General features: G+C 40.6%; 2 non-coding genes across 2 annotated transcripts; both read left to right on the forward strand.

Moving 5' to 3' along the window:
* Positions 1–15342: 15342 nt before the first annotated feature.
* On the forward strand, positions 15343–15449 carry LOC122094504. Its single transcript, XR_006144820.1, has one exon. It is a non-coding gene; the product is annotated as a small nucleolar RNA R71 (small nucleolar RNA).
* Positions 15450–15702: 253 nt separating this feature from the next.
* On the forward strand, positions 15703–15809 carry LOC122094531. The gene has a single exon (XR_006144846.1). It is a non-coding gene; the product is annotated as a small nucleolar RNA R71 (small nucleolar RNA).
* The last annotated feature ends 7353 nt before the right edge of the window (positions 15810–23162 follow it).

The following is a 23162-nucleotide window of genomic DNA, read 5'->3' on the forward strand; positions in this document are numbered from 1 at the left end:
TATTTATAGGGAATGGGGAGGTAGGATAACAAATTTCTCTTTCCTAAAAGGGAGAAGCCCACAATTGGTAGTGAGATCTTTTGAGACCAAAAGTGCTAAGGTGGAGGAGAGAGAAGAGAGAAATAAACTTGGAGAAATTTCCTATAATTTTTTTTTTTACTTATTTTCTTTCCTTTTTTTTTTTAATTTATTTCTTTTCTTTTTCTCCCTCCAAGGGATGATTTTCCTTCTTGCTTTGTGTGATTTGGACTATCTTTTGGTGATGATGTGGAAATCCCCTCCATGCCCTTAGTGCTTTAAGTGAGTGAAAAGTAGGAAATCTTCAACAAAATTCTCCAAAAAAAAGATAACCATGAGATTCGAACTTGAGACCTCCTAGTGAGCAAGGGAATTTTTCACACCATAGCTCACCAACTATACTAGGTAGTTGTTGTTGGAGAGATATGATGTCCGATAATGCTTAAAGCCTTTAAAATACAAAACCTGCAAAAAGAGAATAAAACCCAAAGGTAGCTCCATTCTAAATATATAAAATGCATGTTTTATTACCCTAGATTTCACACATAAATGTGCTCATCAATTTGTTATACAAGAGATCCTTTGATGGAATACAATTGTTGTGTGTGGATGAAGAACAAGCTATAACCATTATGGAGGAAATTCATCGAGGCCTCTGTGGACTCGATATGAATGCCAAGATGCTAGCTAGGAAGATCTTTAGGCTGGGATACTATTGGAACACAGTGGAAGCAGATTGCGTGGACTTTGTCAATAATACCACAAATGTCAAATATTTTCCAATATCATACATATCCCACCAACATAGTTGCATTCGTTCTATTCTACTTAGCCTTTCTCCACTTGGGGCATTGACATCATTGGGAAGGTCGACCCCAAAGCATCCAATTGTCATGAATTCATCTTGGTTGCCATTGATTATTTCACCAAGTGGGTAGAAGCTCAATTTTATGTAGTACTCACATCTTCTAAGGTAGTAAAATTCATCCAAGAAAACATCATTTGCCGATATGGAGTACCTCAAGGGTTGATATCAGATCAGAGATCCCATTTCTGGGGCAAGGCCGATAATATTTACACAAAGTTTGGTATAAAAAGGCATCGCTCCACCACTTACCAGCCACAAACCAATAGGGCAATAGAAGCAGCTAACAAGAACATTAAGGTCATCCTATGGAAAATGGCTGAAACACACAAGGATTAGGCGGACAAGTTGCCACTTGCCTTGTGGGCATATTGGACCTCTGTACGATCTTCAATAGGGGCAACTCCTTTCTCTTTGGTATACGGGGTTGAGGCAGTTCTACCCATAGAAATCCTAGTACCACCCCTAAGGGTGCTTCTTGATAGTCAGTTACCTGAAGGAGAATGGGTGAAGGCCAAACACGACAAGCTCAACTTTCTTGATGAAAGGCGTATGAAAGCCATGGACAACCTAAAGAATTATCAACTGAGAATGGCAAGTGCCTTCAATAAGAATGTGAAGCCCCATACATAGAAGAGGGTGAACTTGTTCTTCGATAACAAAGAGCCCCAATTCATGACCCAAGAGGAAAATTCAGGCCCAACTGGAGTGGCCCATGCACTGTCAAAGAAATTCTACCAGTAAGGCTGTGAAACTCATAGACCACAATGGAGAAGAAATACCCGGACTGGTCAACAGGGATAAACTCAAAAAATATTATGTCTAATAGGGTGAATAGCCCGAACTATGTCAGACCTAATTCCTCTCGAGGGATACATAGGCAACTTGACATGTGCAAGTACGATCTCAACCATCTCAAGGCAATAAACTGGTTCCTAAATTATTAATCAAGGTATCTTAAAAGATCATCATAGTTTGTGTCCCCCAAGAATCGCCATTTGGCATGCAATGCCATTAGGTATCTGTCATTCACCTATGGTACGCCAAATTCTTATCCAGGATTCTATCCCCCAAAAGTCGCCACCTGAGACCAGTTTATCAAGGCCAATTTATTCCCCATCCTTAATTAGTCAAAAGAAAAAAAATCTTGATGCAACAATGGTAAAGGTTTGGTTGTGTTAGTAGCTAATGAGTAATGCTTTGATAAATCATCACATCTTCTCTTTGCTTGTGATAACTGCAGGATAAATCTTGGGTTCCTTGGATGAGACGTTGAGAAAATGGACCTTGGACAAAAGCATAGTAGCACTAGGATTGCTAGAATCCATGAATATGTCAATGCTCAGCCGGATTGGGTGCATTGAGCTTCATCACAATTTGCTCTGGCAGATGCCTCAGCATTGGGATGCTGATCTTCATGTATTTTGATTTGGGTTGGTTGAGATCTGTCCAAATCTTGAGGAATTCCGAGTTTATATGTTATCTCCACTTAAGGGCAAGTTGATTCAACCATCTTTGAAGAAAGATCACTAAGAAGAGATTCAGGACTTTTTGGGATGGGAAAAGGAGAAAATGAAGCAATTCATCAGATATGAAAAGATTGATATTCTGAAGGTGGTCAGGATCTTCATTCAATACCTACCACTGGGGGGAATCCATCAACAAAGGTCATAGGATGCTTATCTACTATGCATGATAGCTCACTATGTTCTCTGAACTCCGGGACATGGTGCACCAACTGTCCTAATAGAAGTGATAAAGCAATTAAAGAAAGGAAGAGATATCATTCCCACAGTCCTTGTAGGGACATTCAAAGGACTTGATGACTTGAGACATAGCCATAGGTTTGGACTTGATCATTATCATGGAAGTCCTGCCATTTTCCAACTTTGACTACTTGATAAGCTAAAGCTAAACCGGCCATTAAATGGAGGTCAACTCGGGGCTCTTGGTTACCAAGAAAGAAGGGAAGCCCCAGAATTTAAACTCATTGATGATTGGAAAGAATACCTACAAGGAAGAGCTACAAAGGACATTGCATGGAAATGCCCAGAGAGGCCACAAGAAGATTTTTTGATGAAGACCCTTGGGTACAACTACATCAGGTTGATGGGATTGACTCACACGTCCTTTTATTTGCATATGTACATCAGCTGACAATATGGGCTCGTGACAATGGACCCAGAGGAGTTAGTGAACTTTCACCCACCCCAAGAGTTGTCTCCCAACCTTGTTACTTGCATATCTTGTCTATGGTAGGAAAGTTGTTCCCCTTCCCATATAATTTATTTGGTAGTAGAATGAAGAAATATTTGGATTTTCGCATTATCCTGATTATTCTAATTATGACTTAAGTTGTGGAATTGATTATGCCTTCACATTTCAAACCATAAAAAAGAAAGAGATATTTTCTTGGGGACAAATATAGGTTTTCATTCATAATATGCCAAAATAAAATGATGAACAAACAAAGGGGAGGGAAAAAAGAAAAAAGAAAAAAGAAAATATACATATGTTTGTGTTTACAGTAAATATGGGAACAAATCCCTATGGGTCAAAAGCCATCATCCGAATCATGCTTAGCATCATCCTCATAGAAGGTCGCAGAGCTGGAGGGTCCCAATCCTAAACTCGTCAGTCTTTGTGCAAGATCCTCAACTTGCCTCTGCAAATGGACATTCTCCCGTCGGTAGGAGCTAACCTGTCTCCTCAAGGCATCGTTCTCCCTCTCCTAGTGGAACACATGGAATGATCAAGAAAAGAAGCAATAAAAGGGGAATGAGATTAAGAACAGGAGAGTACCCTCTCAACCATGACCTCGGACAGACCTTGATGCATCCTCCTAAGTTCGGCATAGAGCTCCGGAGACACCTGAAAACAAGCATGTCAGTCAAAAGGAATCAAGAATCAATCAAATAAGAAGTGTTTTGATACTCACACAGTCACATGGGATAGGAAGTCCCAGAGAGGCGTCTCTATCCACTCAATGCTTCAAGAGCTGAGGAATGCCCGGACGGGTCGCACTGGGATAAGACCAGCCCAGGAAACCACTGAAGGGACTGATGGCCATCCGGAGAGGTCCCCTCATAATAATGGAAGATTGAATCTGAGATGAGGAGGCAGCACCTACTCGTGACCAAGTAGGAAGGGGAGCCACATGTCATGCTCTCCACTGAAAGAACATCAATAAAAAAAGAGAAGAATTTGAAATATGGAAAAAATGTTCAAGAGAAGAAACATATTAGTGGCCCTCTGGGGCCAAAGGGAGTGCATACGTTCTCCTCCTCGAGAAAGGCCTCGTAATCCCTGCTCTGATCCAGGAGAGAGTCATCCCACACCCCTTCAGCCGATATCTCTATCTCACTCTCGGGGAGACACTCCGGGTTAAGCATAGTCGATGGAGGATAACAGGGAGAAGAACGCACAGCAGGATTGGCAGCCGAGGAGTGACACGCTCCCTTAGTTACCAGGCATGACCTCAAATACCCCTGAATAATGCCTGGCTCTCTGTCAAGCATTTGGCTCGAGCAAACTCATCGGGGTTGTGGAATTGGAGATCCCAGAATGGCCTCCAATTGAGCTGCAAAGCTAAGAAGAAGTGAGTACTGCACAAGGCAAAGGAAAAACTTGACACTAGATATGGCTTAACTTTGTAAGACTGTCCAGAAGAGAGTGGGGAGTGGTCTCAGTGGGATAGCGTCGGTTCCTAAATAGCCGACTATCTTCCCATCTGTTAGCTATGGGGAAGGGCAAACTCAGAGGATCCTTCTGCACATGGGCTAAGTTCTCTAAGTGTTCGCAACACCAAGGCTGAATTGAAATATCAAGATAAGGATGTGCAATCAAAAAATAAAAGAAGAGAGAAAAGAAAAGAACAAAAAGAAATTTAAAGTCACCTGGAGAATATAGCCTACCCCCTTGAGGCCCCGATCCCCATATGCCAACAGGTCCAGAGTCCGTAGAAGATATACGTAGGCGGCCCCACCCCAATCCCAAGAATTGACCTCCCGAACATTTCGGAAGAGGGCAGCCATGCAAATTTCCACTTTGACGCGGAGGCCACTAAAAAGACACTGTCCCACAACAAACAAAAGAAAGGAGCGAGTTGCCTGTGCGAGGTTACCCGGGTTCACCCTTAGATCTTTCCTCATCCAACGGGCACTGATCACACCCAAGCAGTTATGTGTTTGATCATCTAAAATCTCAATACTTGTCAACTCTATGAACTCCCGCGTTGACAAAGTCTCAGGAATAGATAGAGGCCTCCCCCCGAAGGGTATGTTGGTTATGGCATAGAAATACAAATGTGTGATCGTGATCTCACCAGTAGAAAGATGGAGCTCGGCCACCACCGCTCCACCAAAGCTTCTGCCACTGTCGTGCTGAATTTCCTGGTCTCTAGTGAGGCCAAGCGACATAGGTAAGTGGAATCTACTTGCCCCTTTACTCTATAGGGAAGCATCTCATACCATTCCTGAACTGCGATGGGATGGCCATACCTAGCCAATGTAGGCAGCGTTCCATCATCGTGTTCCTAAAATAAATGAAATAAAATGAACAAAAAAAAGAGCAAAAAATGAGCAAAAAAATAAATAAATGCAAAAAATGAACAAAAAAAAAAGGAAAAGGATGAGACTTACCCATTTGTCCCACACCGCATTACAGATGTGGTTTTCGGTCCTAGAAAGTGTCCGCCCAATGTACCAATCTGTGAGACTATCATCCTCCTGGGAGGATGTGCTAATTCTCTCTCCATCGGCTAGCCGGATCTCTCCTGGAGTCCTTCTCTTTCTCCTTTCGGCCATATTTTTCCAAAATTACAAAAAACCCCAAGAAGTTTCACAATTTGCCAAAAACCCTAAAAAGTTTCACAATTTGCAAAAGCCTAGAAAGGCTTCAAATTCTCCAAATGGCCCCCTCCTCAAGAAATATGAAGATCTTCAAGGAGAAGATGAAGAACTTCAAGAAAAACTCGAAGATCTTTGAAGAAATTTGAGAAAACCTGAAGAAATGCAAAAAATTTCGAATCTGCGAAAAAACTCAAAATCCCGAGCTCACTCGCTCACGAATCGTTCCAAACTGAAGAAACTCAGAATAGTGAGTGAACAGGAGGGGGGACCATTTTATGGTTAAAAAATTTGTTCTCCCCAAAAAAATTGAGATTCTAATTCTATGGTGCTAATCAAGAGTTCTTACCACAAAACAAAATTCAAAGTAATTTCTTGTGGTAGTTAAAAAATTAAAATCATATGGGAAGTGAAATCTACTCGGTAGATAAAATCACATGCGAATGGGAAAGTTATGCTGTTCATTCGAAGGGAGCTCTACAACTACAGACCCTTCTCCTTCGTCCTTTCCCTGTTGAACCCTCCTCCGCTGCCTCCTCCTCTCCCTGAACCCTCACCTCCTCCCTCTGAACCCACCATGCCACCTCCTTCAGACAGAATTCTGATCAAGATTTTGAGAAGTCTTTGCAGCAACTGCTCTATTCTCTCTCTCTAGGAATTCAAAAGCGACGACATCATTTCTTTATCATTCAGATTCTCAGGTAGGTGTCTCTCTCTTGTCGGCACAAAAACAATCAGATCTCTAAGAACGAAACCCTAGATATACAAATTTTTTGCTTCGACTTGATTTCAGAGAAGAGGAAGAGACCTAAGAACCCTAATCGTTCAATTGAAAATTGGTCATGTACTTTCGATGACAACAACATCCGAAGCAAAAACCTTAGATCTTCGTAGATCCTGAAGAGAACCCTAAAGCAATGGCTTGTTTAGCTCTCTCGCTTCAACCAGCAAATGGATCTGCTGATATCCTTCTCCAAACTCGCGAATGGTTCCCACCCGTGAGAGCTCTCTATGCTCTCTATGCTTTTCGCCAGACTCGAATTGCTTTTGTGAGCGGAAAGCACAACTCGGTCGAAGATGGCGATTCATCTCTAGGTGATGATCCACTTGCTGCATCGAGTGGGCAAGTGATTGTAGGTGTTGAGAGAAAGTATCGTGTCGTTTATCGGCTTGTTAATGGGATCTATGTTTTGGGGATCACTACAGTTGACAGAGATGATTGTGTGAACAACGTGTTTGAATGTATTGGGATTGTTAATCAGGCGGTGAGCGTCGTTGTCGCCGCCTGTCGTGGTGTCGATGTAACGCCGGAGAAGCTCCAGATGGTGAGCTTGTTGGTGTTGTGGGGGACTCGTGGGTCTTGAAACCTTACCCTTCTTATCAAACACCCTTCTTACCTGTTTCTGTTTCCAGAAACAACAATTTCTGCTTTTGCCGTTTCTTGAAATAGAAAAGGCAGAAACGTTATCAAACGGGCCCTTTGTCTATTGGGCTGGCCAGTGCTTATTTAGTAACCCTTTGACAAGGTCGACCTCTGGCTTGCCATTGCTTTACCGACCTTTAAATTATCAGAAGTATGACTGGGGTGGCGCCAATTATGGATCATCTAGCCTGGGGTGTTTGAGATTTAAAATGTAACCGCAAGCGTACGGATCAGTGTAGCTACGGGTCGAACACAGGGAGAGCAGCCACTTTATTTTTTATTTCTTTTAATAATGCGAAAGTGAACTGATTAATGGTTGTGATCTAATTCTAATTACTGTCCTAAAAATAACGTCCTAACCATTCGTCATCTAAGAATTTAAAGACGCAAGCCACGCAATTAAAATTAAATAAATAAATAACTGAAAATAAACAACCCACGCAATTAAAAAAAAATAATAATAAAGAAAAAAATAAAAGCTGAAATAAAAATAAAGTAAAAGAAAGGGGATAAAGCTAGAGAGAGACTCACAAGTAGGTTTCTCTACTTAGCCCGAGGGATGCATCATAATATGAGCTTCCCTACTTGACCAGAGAGTCACTCTTACAAGGGTTTCTCTACTTGGCTTTAGGGAAAGGGAGACAATTAAAATAAAAGCAATAAATTGATGGTTCTATGGCTAGGAGGGGCAAAGCCAACACATACACTACCCATGAATCTTAGGGGAAAGGGATAGCAATAATGTAATGACTGAAAATAAAAATCCTAAATTAAGAAAGAAATGGTAGTCAGAAGAGGGAATGAGAGGGGGGAGAGAAGACTACTGAAGGAGCCTACTTACTTGAATCAATGCTTGAACTTGAAAAACAATTGCTCCACGGCTCATGATCTTGTCACCTAGATCTAAGCCTAGAACTATAACTTAAAAAATTACAACTCAATTGCATAAATCATAAACATAAAAAGGCTGAATAAGAATAAAAGAGTGCTTGCATTAATTGAAATAAAAAAAACTATTACAAAAGTGATTAAAGCAAAAATAGAGAAGAACTAAAACTAAAGAGAGAAAGAGGAAGAGAGAGAGCAACTAAAGAAAACTAGAAGAAGAATGAATTGTGTCTCCTCCTCTTACATGAGTTGTATTTATAGGGAATGGAGAGGTAGGGTAACAATTTTCTCTTTCCTAAAAGAGAGAAACCCACAATTGATTGTGAGATCTTTTGAGTCCAAAAGTGCTAAGATGGAGGAGAGAGAAGAGAGAAATAAATTTTGAGAAATTTCCTATAATTTTTTTTCTTATTTTCTTTCCTTTTTTTTTTCTAATTTATTTTTCTTCTTTTTTTCTCTCTCCTAGGGACGATTTTTTTTTCTTCCTTTGTGTGATTTGGACAATCTTTGGTGATGATGTGGAGGAGAGAGAAGATTTGGACAATCTTTGGTTCTCCCTTTTTTTTCTTTCCTTTTTTTTTTCTTCTCTTCTTGCTTCCACGATTTTGCTTGCTTCTAATTTGATGTGGAAATCCCCTCCATGCCCTTAGTGCTTTAAGTGAGTGAAAAGCAAGAAATCTTCAACAAATTCTCTAAAAAAAACAACCATGAGATTCGAACTTGAGACCTCTTGGTGAGCAAGGGAATTTTGTACACCATAGCTCACCAACTACACTAGGTAGTTGTTGTTACAAAAAACAAATCTTTAATCACTTAAGGATGTGGTCCATCGATCCTTGTTGGCATTTGGAGTATTCCTTGTACCTCTGGGACAATTGCAAACGGGCTGGTTCTGCATCTCGGTTCAGTTCTGATCCATTATTCTTTTTTCTGACCCGAAAAAGAATAATCATTTGTACGGGTGACCAAACGAATGTGTACTTTTAATTGAACACGTCCATCTTGCTCAGAATTTCGTCCTCTTCGCAACCATGGAAAGAAATAGGACCTCTTTACGTGTAAAATTGAAGATATGGCTCCCGATAGTCCTTAAGGCCTTGAAAATATAAAACCTGCAAAAAGAGAGTAAAACCCAAGGTAGCTCCATTCTAAACATGTAAAATGCATGTTTTACTACCCTAGATTTCACACATAAATATGCTCATCAGAATTCTCCCACACTTAGACTTTGCTAGTCCTCGAGCAAAACAAAAAGAAAAAGAATAAAGATAAAAAAACCTAACTCACTTTCGTAGGAATCACGGTTGCACTTAGCATGTGCAACAAGCCTTTAAACCCCTAGGTCACCCCTAGTGGACGAGTTGTGTCTCGTGGGTGTTTGCAGTGAATATACACCCAAAATTCAGAATAAACAAATCCCAACTTTGGCTAAAGGAAAGGCCCATACCGATCCGGAGCAAAGATAATTTCTCTTACAAGGGACCCCCACACTTGAACTTTTATTACCCTTTATCAATTCCAGGCACTAGCATATTTCTTAATTTGAAACTCACCTCGTCTCTTCCAAAACATCCTTATCTTAAGGCAAAACCACTTGTGAAGAAATAGGGAACCAATGACTAAGGCGTTGGAGTATTTTTGACCAAACATGTTACCAAGCAATAATGACATTTGCACATTTTTTTCTCTTTTTTTTTTTAGAATAATAAACTCTATTCTACTCCACTACTTTTGGCCTGAATGACATGGTGGAGCAAACACCAGACACCCAAGTTACTATGTAGCTTCGCTTTTTGCATATGTCCACAAAGGCAATGATGCTAGAGTTACTTCAGAAGTTTCCTCCCAAGGAATTTCGATCAAGACACCACGCTTCCTGAGGCGCAATGCCCTGTCTAGTTCCAAAGGAATCAACTCTTATTCTTCTTTATACCACATTTCTCATCTCATTTAAAATTGTGCATTTATCAACCCATGCCAAATTAAAAAGAAGGTCTCAACTCCAAATCAAAAGTACAAGGAACCCATAGACTTACATATGGTCCATCACCATAAAAACAGGGTCTCTTATTTTTCAAAAGAAAGTCCCATCTCAAGACACATGCTTGTTTCTTTCTTCTCAACAGGGTTTTTATACGTTTAAAATGGGTACCTTAATCAAAAATTTTATTTTCATACATCAAGCAACCGAATGGTATGATCATTAGCCAAAAACCAAAGTAGGACTTCATCCTTAGCAAGCTCAAAAATAAAAAGAAAAACAAACAAAACAAAGTGAAAAAAAACAAAAACTGGTTTCCCTCCCCCACACTTAAGTCATGCAATGTCCTCAATGCATGGAAAGAATTAAAAGCAAAGACAATGCAAGGGGGTCATACCTGAATAACAGTTAGTCATCAGTCTAAAGAGGTTCATGGAGATCCATGACCTCTTCACTACTAGTATTAGGAAACTCGAGGAACGGTTTCAAACACTGACCATTAACCTTCGAAATTACCCCTGTTCCTGGGTTCAAAATCTCCACAGCCCCATGAGGATATACATTATGGACAATAAATGGGCCATCCCATCGGGATCTAAGCTTACCAGGAAAAAGATGCAATCGAGAGTTGTACAATAAGACCTTATCACCAATTGCAAAAGATTTACGCAGAATGTGGTTATCATGGAAAGCTTTGGTCTTTTCCTTGTAAATTCTAGAACTTTCATAGGCTTCATTCCTAAGTTCCTCCAACTCAGATAGTTGGAGCCTACGATGAATTCCCGCATCAGACAAATCAAAGTTAAGCTTCTTAATGGCCCAAAAGGCCTTATGCTCAAACTCAACTGGTAAGTGACAAGCTTTCCCATACACCAAACGGTAGGGAGACTGGCTAAGGTCAGTCTTGAATGCAGTCCGATGGGCCCACAAGGCATCAATGAGCCTAAGGGACCAATCCTTACGGTTGGGATTAACAGTTTTCTCCAAGATTTGTTTGATCTGCCTATTAGACAACCTCCACTTGGCCACTAGTTTGGGGGTGATAAGGGGTAGATAACTTATGAGTGACCCCATACTTTTTCATTAAGGCCTCAAAAGGTCGATTACAAAAATGAGTACCCCTATCACTAATTATTGCACGTGGTGCACCAAAGCAGGAAAAAATGTTCTCTTTGAGAAACTGGACCACCACTTTGTGGTCATTAGTTTTACAAGGTATGGCCTCTATCCATTTAGAAACATAATCAATGGCCAAAAGTATGTACAAATTCCCAAAGGAATTAGGGAATGGTCCCATAAAATCAATGCCCCAAACATCAAAGATCTCAACTATCAAAATAGGGTTGAGGGGCATCATGTTCCTTTTATTGATACGGCCAAAAGACTGGCAGGCGGGGCAAGCCTTGCAAAAATCAAAAGCATCTCTAAAAAGAGTGGGCCAATAAAATCCGCATTGGAGAACCTTTGCGGAAGTCTTCTTAGGTCCAAAGTGTCCACCACATGCATAATCATGACAGAAAGAGAGAATGGAATGTTGCTCATGATCAGGAACACATCGTCGGATAATTTGATCCGGACATATCTTAAATAAATAAGGATCATCCCAGAAAAAGTGCTTAACTTGGGAATGAAACCTATACTTATCTTGAGCGGACCAGTGATCCGGAGTCACACCTGAAACTAAGAAGTTGATAATGTCAGCAAACCATGGTTCACTGGACATTGCAAATAATTGTTCATCTGAAAAGTTCTCGTTGACTGGAGAATCAACAGTCAAGGAATTGGGAAGCCGGGATAAATGGTCTGCAACTAGGTTTTCAACTCCTTTCTTATCCCTAATTTCTAAATCAAACTCTTGCAAAAGTAAAACCCACCTAATGAGACAAGCTTTGGCATCCTTCTTCTGAACTAGGTATCTGAGGGCAGAGTGATCAGTATACATCACCACATGTGAACCAACTAAGTAAGACCGAAACTTTTCTAATGCAAACACAACAGCTAAAATTTTTTTTTCAGTGGTTGTATAATTGAGTTGTGCATCATTTAAGGTCCTACTAGCATAGTAAATGACAGTGGGCAACTTATTAATCCTTTGACCTAAAACTGCTCCTATGGCAAAATCTGAAGCATCACACATCAGTTCAAAAGGTTCAGTCCAAACAGGTGGTTGAACAATGGGTGCATTGGTCAACTCCTTCTTAAGTTGCTTGAAGGATTCTAGGCACTCTTTGAAAAACTCAAAAGTCTGATCTTTGACAAATAATAAGGTGAGAGGTCGAGCTAACTGACTAAAGTTCTTAATAAACCTTCTGTAGAAGCCTGCATGCCCTAGAAAAGACCGAACATCCTTAACAGATTGAGGAGGTGGTAAATTATCAATTAAATCCACTTTGGCTCTATCTACCTTAATTCCGTCCTTGGATATTACATGGCCTAAAACAATACCAGATTTAACCATAAAATGGCATTTCTCCCAATTCAAAACCAAATTCTTAGATATGCACCTTTTCAAAACTAGGGAAAGATGATGAAGACATTCAGAATAGGAATTCCCATGAATTGAAAAGTCATCCATAAATACTTCTAAGAATTTTTCGACCATGTCAGAAAAAATGCTCATCATGCATCGTTGGAACGTAGCAGGGGCATTGCAAAGCCCAAAGGGCATACGCCTGTAAGCAAATGTTCCATATGGGCATGTAAAAGTGGTCTTATGTTGGTCCTCTAAAGCAATTGGGATTTGGTTATAGCCGGAATATCCATCAAGAAAACAATAGTATTCATGTCCAGCTAACCTCTCTAACATCTGATCAATGAATGGCAATGGGAAGTGGTCCTTCCAGGTTACCGCATTTAACTTCCTGTAGTCTATGCACACTCACCATCCTGTTTGAACACGGGTAGGGATCAACTCATTATTGGCATTAGGAACTACAGTCACACCAGACTTCTTAGGCACTACGTGAACTGGGCTTACCCATTGGCTGTCAGAAATAGGATAAATTATTCCATGATCCAAGCACTTTTAGATCTCTTTCTTAATGGCTTCCATCATCACTGGGTTATCTCTTCTTTGGGGTTCCGTGGATGGTTTGGAATCCTCCATAAGATGTATATGATGTTGCACAATAGAAGGGCTTATACCCTTGATATCAGCCATGGTCCGACCTAGGGCTTCCTTATTATTTTTTAACACTTTAAGTAACTCCTCTTCCTGGTTAGAAGTCAAATTTGAAGAAATTATTACAGGAAGAGTCTGGTCAGGCCCTAGGAAAGCATACCTCAAATTAGATGGCAACTCCTTAAGATCTAGCTTAGGGGCTCAACTATGGAAGGTTTGGGAATGGAATTGGAAAGGGGTCCTAAGGGCTCCACAAGTGTGTGAAGACTCAAGACTTCAGAAAAGAAATTTTCACTATCATCATCCAACTCATCCATACACTCTTGGATTTCTGAATCAAAATCAATATCAAAGTTGGTAACTAAATCATCAGAAAAATCCAAAAAATCCTCAAGCATATTGATCTCTTCTTCCATATGTGGTTGCTTGCCAATCCTAAACATGTTAAACTCAACAGTTTGGTTACCAAAAGATAATCTTAAGAAACCATTCTGGCAATTGATTAATGCATTACTGGTAGCCAAGAATGGTCTTCCTAGAATTATTGGGATCTCATCCTTGGTTGAGAAGGGCTTAGTATCTAACACAATGAAATCAACAGGGAAAATAAATTCCCCCGCCTTTAGTAAGACATCCTCAACCATCCCTTTAGGAATCTTAACAGACCTATCTGCCAACTGAAGAGTAGTTCCAGTGGCTTTCAATTCTCCCAATCCTAGTTGCTTGTACACATGGTAAGGTAAAAGATTCACACTTGCGCCAAGGTCAAGTAAGGCATGCTCAATATAGGTGTTGCCTATGACACAAGATATGGTAGGGCTCCCTGGATCCTTATACTTGGCTGCTATAGGCTGAGTAATTATGGAACTAATGTTACCTGCCAAGAACGCCTTTTTGGGCACACTAGTGATACATTTGTGAGTACACAAATCTTTCAGTACCTTTGCATAGGCGGGGATCTGGGATATGGCATCCAAAAGAGGGATGTTTACTTCTACCTTTTTGAAGACTTCTAAAATTTTGTCCATGAAAGCAGTCTTCTTTTTGTTTACCAAGCGATTAGGAAATGGGACAGGATGAACCTAAGGACTTTTAGGGATTTGCCCCTGTTCAGAAGAATAATTTTTGGTTTCCTCAACCAAATCATCTTTAGTTTCAGAAAAATCTTTAGGTTCATCAGACAAACCTGGAACAAGAGGCACACTTGTGTCCTCAACTGAAGGAGAGTTAACATGAGTACTAGATGGGGAAGATTTAGGAACGCTCTGTAGGTACTCTCTACCACTCCTAAGGGCATAAACAACATTACATTGGTTAGAGGGCCCTTGTTGAGTCTGACCTTGTACTATATTCAGTGGTGCATTAGTTGGTCCTTGTAAACTAACAGGCTGATGATGCCTAGGGTTAGGCTCTGGTTGACTGGGTAAAGTTCCCTTCTCCCTCTCACGCATAATTGAGACAACTTGGGTAAATTCTCTCGTAAGATTTTGATGGCTTGTCATGAGGAGGGCCATATTTTTTTCCAAGTCACTTATTCTACTTGCCTCTCCAGTGTTGGTAAACCCAGGGGGTTGCTGATAAGATGATAGAAGAGGGGCCCTAGGAAAACTCTCCTGAGGTCCTACATTTGACCTAGGAAAAGTATTTTGAGAAAAAGATTGTTGTGCAAAGGGAGGCCTTTGAGGTCCAGGTTGACCTTGATTATAGAAATTGGAAGGTCCTGCTTGGTTGCCCTGATTCCAAGAGAAATTTGGGTGATTTCTCCATCCTGGATTGTATATGTTACTATATGGATTATTCTGGTATAAGGCATTAACACTATCATTAGAAGTGCCCCCAGAGGTGTTAGGGCATTCTTCTATGACATGTCCAGGGGACTGGCACCAAGCACAAATCTTAACCAAATTGACTGATGATGGCTCTCTAGGAACAATAGCCTCAATCCTCTTGATTAGGCTATCCAAATGGGCTTCCTTGGCTACTATCCCATCCACAAAATATCCTTTTCCTCCTATGGTTCTTTCACTCTCTTGGGTTGATTCCCACTCACGAGTTTTGTCAGCTAAGTCAAGTAAAAATTCCCATGCCTTTCCTTCATCTGTAAAGGATGTGAATCCCTCAGGGCACATAGACTCTATCATTTGTTTAGTTGGGTAATCAATACCCTCATAAATTATTTGACATAAATGCCATAGGTCTAGGCCATGGTGAGGGCATTCTTGGAGTAGATCCTTGAATCTCTCCATAAGTTTGGAAAATGACTCACTAGGCTTTTGCCTAAACTGAAGGATATCACTTCTAAGCTTATTGGTCTTGTGAGTTGGGAAAAACTTCTTAAGGAAGGCAACTGTGAACTGTTCCCATGAGGTTATGGAATTTGTGGGTAACCCATACAACCACTTCTTAGATTGGTCTTTCAATGCAAAAGTGATAAACCTAAGCTTAACAGCATCATCAGAAAGCTGTTGGATCTTAATNTCAGGGCACATAGACTCTATCATTTGTTTAGTTGGGTAATCAATACCCTCATAAATTATTTGACATAAATGCCATAGGTCTAGGCCATGGTGAGGGCATTCTTGGAGTAGATCCTTGAATCTCTCCATAAGTTTGGAAAAGGACTCACTAGGCTTTTGCCTAAATTGAAGGATATCACTTCTAAGCTTATTGGTCTTGTCAGTTGGGAAAAACTTCTTAAGGAAGACAACTGTGAACTGTTCCCATGAGGTTATGGAATTTGTGGGTAACCCATACAACCACTTCTTAGCTTGGTCTTTCAATGCAAAAGTGATAAACCTAAGCTTAACAGCATCATCAGAAAGCTGTTGGATCTTAATTAGAACACATACCTCTTCAAATTCCCTTAGAAATAGGTATGCATCCTCAGAGGTCAACCCATGGAAGTGGGGCAACATAGTGATGTATTGAGATTTGAGTTCAAAATTATTGCCCTGGGCTTGTGGTAGAACTATGCAGGAAGGTTGGGCTGATCTAGCAGGGTAGAACCTATCTTTCAGAGATTTAGGTGAAGGGTTTTGCTGTTGGTCTCCCATATTAAAGGGTTTTAAAGAGAGCGAACGTATAGGGTCACTACTTGTTGGATCTCTTCTTTCTAACCAATTCTTAGTATTACGTACCCACCTAACACTCATGCAACAGGATAGCAAAACTTTTTTTTTTTAATGATTTTTTTTTATTTGTTTTTATTTTTTTTTGGCTTTTTGGGAGCTTATCGGCAAGGATCCGGGGTTGCTCAGGTCAATTCCNATAGGTATGCATCCTTAGAGGTCAACCCATGGAAGTGGGGCAACATAGTGATGTATTGAGATTTGAGTTCAAAATTATTGCCCTGGGCCTGTGGTAGAACTATGCAGGAAGGTTGGGCTGTTTTAGCAGGGTAGAACCTATCTTTCAGAGATTTAAGTGATGAGTTTTGCTATTGATCTCCCATATTGAAGGGTTTTAAAGAGAGCAAATGTATAGGGTCACTACTTTTTGGATCTCTTCTTTCTAACCGATTCTTAGTATTACGTACCCACCTAACACTCATGTAACAGAAAACTACCCACAACTAGAGTAAGACAAGCATAAAAGAATGGATAGCAAAACCTTTTTTGTGATTTTTTTTATGATTTTGTTTTTATTTTTTTGATTTTTTTTGGCTTTTTGAGAGCTTACCGGGAGGGATCCGGGGTTGCTCAGGTCAATTCCTGAGGTACTGCTATAGGGCGAAACCTATCTTTATCAAACTGTAAGGCATGGCGACCTCCACCGATATAACTATTATTACAAGTTGTTCTTCTCGGGAATTCAATAAAAGAAAATGAAAAAAAAAACAAAGCAAACAAAGCACTCTGATTTACCAAAAGAAACCAAAAAATAACATGGAACTGTCTCCTTGGCAACGGAGCGAAAAACTTGTTTGAGATTTTAAATGTAACCGCAAGCATACGGATCAGTGTAGCTACGGGTCGAACTCAGAGAGAGCAGCCACTTTATTTTTTTTTTCTTTTAATAATGCGAACATGAACCTATTAATGGTTGTGATCTAATTCTAAATACCGTCCTAAACATATGTATCTAAAATAATGTCCTAACCATTTGTCATCTAAGAATTTAAAGACGCAAGCCATGCAATTAAAATTAAATAAATAAATAAGTGAAAATAAACCACCCATGCAATTAAAAAAAAAATAAAGGAGAAAAATGTTGAAATAAAAATAAAGTAAAAGAAAGGGGAGAAAGCTAGAGAGAGACTCACAAGTTGGTTTCTCTACTTAGCCTGAGGAATGCATCATAATATGAGCTTCCCTACTTAACTAGAGAGTCACTCTTACAAGGTTTACTCTACTTGGCTTTAGGGAAAGGGAGACAATTAGAATAAAAGCAATAAATTAATGGTTCTTTGTCTAGGAGGGGCAAAGCCAACACATACACTAGCCATGAACCTTGGGGGAAAGGGATAGCAATAATGTAACGACTGAAATTAAAATCCTAAATTAAGAAAGAAAGGGTAGTCAGAAGAGGGAATGAGAGGGGGGAGAGAACACTATTGAAGGAGCCTACTTACTTGAACTTCAACCCTTGAACTTGAAAGCTTGGGTGATTTGCGATACTACCAGTACTAAAAACCAGATCTGGAATAAACCACATCTGAAATTTTTAGTACTAGAGAAAACAAATCTTGAAACGAAAAAAACTGAACTTGAAAAAAAAGAGGCTCCACGACTTGTGATCTTGTCACCTAGATCTAAGCCAATAACTATAACTTTAAAAATTATAACTCAATTGCACAAATAATAAACATAAAAGTTTGAATAAGAATAAAAGAGTGATTACATTAATTGACATAAAAAAAAAAAACTATTACAAAAGTGATTAAAGCAAAAAATTGAGAAGAATTAAACTAAAGAGTGAGAGAGGGAGAGAGAGAAGAAAACTAAGCATAAACTAGAAAATAAACTAAGGGGAATAATAATTAGAAGGGAGGAGGAAGGGGCTTTTATAGGGCTTTTGTCTTGCCTCCTTCCTTCTACAAGTCTTCTTTGAGAAAAGAAAGTAAATAAAATAAAATAAAATCTTGGTAAAAATCCTTATTCTCTGAGATATTGTGTGAGGAAAGAGAGAATCCGTTTCTAAAATTAACAAATTCTATTCCTTCCTTGCAATATTCACCAATATCTTGCGATATTGATTAAATCAGAAAGGAATCTCTGCATAGCATCTTCAAGATCTTGTGAGGTGGCAAGGAGAGAGAATAATCTTCAGGATTTTGTAGGAGAGAGGATGTGGTACCAATGAGTGGGTCCCACCTTTAGACTGGTTCTTAATTCACTTTAAGCACTTTCTCTTGTGAAATTGAAAACTGAAAAAAATAAGAAAAATAAAAGTAGTACTATCCAAAGTGGGGCAAAATGTACACTTATATCTCTAAGATTTCACACATTATTGTGCTCATCGACAGTTTACTGATTTGGAAATGCCCATGACAGCAGTGTATGAATAGCTAAAGAAACAACGATTTCTAGGAACAGTGACTCGAAAAGTAATCCGCAACCCTCCCCCAACTTGGTATAGAGATCATAAATATTGTGCTTACCACACTCAGAAGGAACACAACACTAAAAGATGCATGGGTCTGCAACATGCAATCTAGGACTTGGTAGACAATGGGACTATTGAAGTCAAGATCAAGCAAACTCCCAATGTCAACACCAATACACTCCTCGATTATGTGAACAACCTAAACGAAGAAGCCACAGAGAGTGATCCCACTCAACTCATTATATCCAGGGATTGGAGGAATCACATGAATCTCTACAGGAAAATTTGAGTCAAAGGGCTAGAGTCATGAGGACTCCCAAAAGGAAAGAGTCATCAGAAGAAAAATCAGAAGATTGGACTCCCACCATTCATCCTTCCTCATCAACAAAAGAATCCACCGTACCATATTTCCAATCTCTACCATACCTCAAACCTTCACCATATTACCAACCTCCACCGTATCATCGACCTTCACCACATCATCAAGAAGAAAGAATTTCCTCATCTTATCATCCCCTATCTTCATCTCCTACCTCTCACACCACATCACCTTCATACCACCCCACCTCATATCCCTCATCACTCTCATACCAATCCCATTCTCAAGGTTTGATGTACAACTAAAAGAAAGGATGGATGGACAGGAACAATTGGAAGGATATGCTTGCACTACTAGACTCCTCAAAGATGACTTCATCAACAGGATCAGTGAATGCTTTAGGAGAAGACCAGAATAGTGATCCCACTTCTCTAATTCAACCCACTATTTCAGAAGACAGCCCGAAGAATAATAAAGAGGTCATAGATGACCTCCTTAGAGTAGTAATAGCATTGACAGTGGCAGAACAAATCAAAGAGCATGCCTCCCTAATCCACATAGGGAGTGACACAGAGGATGATGACAAGGATGAGAACGAAGATGAGAAGGATGGAGATGACTCTAGTTCTCAAGTTGATGGTGAGTACCCAGATTGGGATGACTACCAGGGACCTTGGGACAATAATAATGATGATGAATTAGGGTACTACTCACCCTGGGATATGGGGGGATATTTTGTGTATACGATTAGCAAAGATGACCCAATGATTGATCCTATAGATGCAATCCAATCAGCACTCATGATCCATGTGAAGGGAAATGAGCCAGCATTAGATTCAAAGGATAGTGAAGGGTATGAGATCACATTTGAGGGTGAAGGAAATCCCGTAGCAGAACACATGGATTATATCTATAATCATTTGGTTGACATCAAGCTCGAGGCTGATGAAATTGATCAAATGTTGGGAGAAGTAGCCACCCAATGAACAATGTTATACCAAGTAATTGAAAGTCCTTGAAAAAACAAGGGGACATGCCACATTAGCAGAAATGTTAGACATAGTAGTTGCATGACTTTCCAATGTGGTTAAGAAGGTACGAACCAGGGCTGTGGATATTTGTGGAGGACCTCAACCTCCCTCCCCAAGCCAGGAAGAAGAGTCAGAAGAAGAATATGATCCCATAATAGGGATAATTACCATAACAAACAATGATGATGAAGATTGTTATCCCACAGAGATCATTGTAAAGAAACCCGTCAACTTGATAGAGACTCAGAGTGGAAGAGATTACAAGGGCAAGGCCCTAGCCATACAACAGTCAAGGACTAATGAGGTATGAACCAGTGGCTTGAAGAAAGAACCAGAGAATCCAGTCTTGGCTCAGCTCAAGAAGTCCCAAGCTAATATCTTGATTTGGGGATTATTGTTGGCTTCCCCACACACCGTGAAGCACTCTTAAAGTCTCTCACCAATGTGCAAGTACCAATTGAGATAGATCTAGTACACCTCTCGCACATTGTAGGGGCAACATATGCGGTACAATAATTGATGTTCTCAGACTCTGAACTCCCCAAAGGAGCCCAGCACAACAGAGCTCTACACATCACGGTAGAATGTCTTGACAAGGTGGTTCCCCAAGTCCTCGTTGACAACGGGTCACTTTGAATGATCTACCCTTGAGATTGGCAAAGAGTATTGGCATCAACCTAGAAGAAATGAGGCTGACTACTCAAACTATACGGGCAAATGACAATACCAAGAGGAAAATCCTTGGCATCATCACCCTTATCGTAAAAATGGGCCCGGTGAAGTTTAATATTGATTTCCAAGTCATTGATATACAGACATCTTTTAACATGCTCTTGGGCAGGCCTTGGTTGCATCAGGTGAAGGCAGTGTCCTCTATTCTCCATCCGAAAATGAAGTTCACTCATGAAGGAAAAGTGATTACATTATCCAGAGACCCCGAAGTGGTTAATATCTCAGTCAATATTGAAAATGGGGAAGAACAAGACCAGGAAGTTCAACTTAGTGGTTTTAAAATAGAGGAAACTTGTATGGCCATTGCTAAAGAAATTCCAAATGAGAATTTTTTTGCTAACTATGAGGCCATATGGAGTCTGCCAGTGAATCAGATGATAAAGAATATGTAATATTTTCTTGGCATGGGACTAGGGAAATATCATCAAGGAGTTCCAAAGCAACCTAGTTTTGCAGTGAACAAAGGAAATAGTGGTCTCAGGTACGCTCCTCAAACCACCAAGGGACAAAAAGTACTAAGGATGGCTAGGAAAATCTTTCTCTTATTCCTCTACTCTCAACGGGTATTTTGTAAGGGAAGGAGAAGATTTTCACTTTTACGGAAATGTTGAACCATGGTTTGATGAAACTGCCACAAAGATGCAACCTGGGTTTGAAGTATTCTTTCAAGATGAGTTCGATTGGTATAGACACCCAATTTTGTCACCCTCCCCCAGCTATGATGAAATGTGGATCTTGGATGCGACTTTCGACTTTCGATCAATAAAGATGATGATGGAAACATTCCCCTATCTGAAACCCTAATAACCCTCGCGTAAGAGAGAAGAGGGTCCAATTTTGAATTTCTATATATGAAAGAATCTAGTCACGATGATCGTACAAATGGATAGTGCTTGAAAATACGATTCCAAAGATATATGGCATGTCAAAATCGGATAGACAGATCTCCCACGATCATCCCCAAAAAATTACATTTTCCCGTACGTATGCCGCACACACTGACAAGCCTACTGGAAACCTGGAAAAAAATCCCCTACCTACCCCAAACACCCTAAAATTCATCCCCTACCTACCCAAATAACCCAGAAACATTCTCCTACCTGAAACCATGGAAACCCCCGCACGAGAGAGAAGAGGGTCCAATTTGACTTTTTATATAATGAAGGAATCCGATCAAGATGACTATACGGATGGATAGTGCTCAAAAGTATGATTCCAATGATATATTGTATGTAAAAATTGGATCGTCAGATCTCCCGTGATCATCACCACAAAAATCTATGATCACACGCGTGGTGCATCAAAAGTACGATTCCGACAATATATGGTACGTCAAAATCAGGCCGTCAGATCTCCCGTAATCATCACCAGAAAAATCCATGATCATGCACAAGCTGGCCAGCAAGGTAGCCCATATGTGTGTGTGCTACCCATAGCTGCAACACATAGTTGCTGCCCATGGCCGCAACACATGGCTGCTACCCATGGCCGCAGCACGTGGCTGCTACCCATGGCCGCAGCACGTGGCTGCTACCCATGGCCGCAGCACATGGCTACTACCCATGGCCACAACACATGGCTATTGCCTATGGCTGGTGCCATGGGCTACAGCACATGTTTGCTAGTTAGCCAGTGCCCCCTCTACCCATGCACATGCCCCCGAAAACCTATGCCCGTGCCCCCCAGGCCCATGCTCGTGCCCCCTCTACCTGTGTTCTCGCCCCAGCACCCCCGTAGGCCTATGCCCATGCCCCTTTTGTCTATGCCCTTGCCCCCTCTGCCCATGCCCATGCATCTGTAGGCCTATGCCCGCACCTTTGCCAGCTGCAGCATATGGTTGTTTCCCATGGCTACAGCCTATGCTCACCACCCATGCCACGGTGCAGTGCCATAGTGCCGCACACCCACACCACTAATGACATTGTCTACATTGCCTGCCCTCCTATACTGACCATGCCCCATGCACTTTGGCCTAATCTTGGGCACCACCGTCAATAGTCGGGATTAGTATTCCACTGGCTCAGATGGTGAAGAGATCCCCTCTTCACCCACTTAAGACAAAAAACCCTTATTTTCCTAAGGATTCTCTCCCAAAAATTCCCTTTTTTGCCCATTGGATAAAAGCCCTTTTCACCTATTTTGGTCCAAGAATCCCTTTTACCCATTGGATAAAAGCCCTCTTCACCCTCTTTAGTCTAAAAACCCCCTTTCATCCGTTGGATAAAGGTGTTCTCTCTTTCCTATTGGCCGAAAAAACCTATAAATACCCCCTCCTTTGGATTTTACACACCAAACAACCCCATCTCACTCGATAGTAGTGAAGCTCTGTCCTCTCTCCTCCCCCTCTTGATTTTCTTCGAGTCTTCAGAGCGATTTTCATCAAGATCTGAAAT

The sequence above is a fragment of the Macadamia integrifolia genome, chromosome 11 (genome assembly GCF_013358625.1).
Source record: "Macadamia integrifolia cultivar HAES 741 chromosome 11, SCU_Mint_v3, whole genome shotgun sequence".
NCBI classification, from domain to species: Eukaryota; Viridiplantae; Streptophyta; class Magnoliopsida; order Proteales; family Proteaceae; genus Macadamia; species Macadamia integrifolia.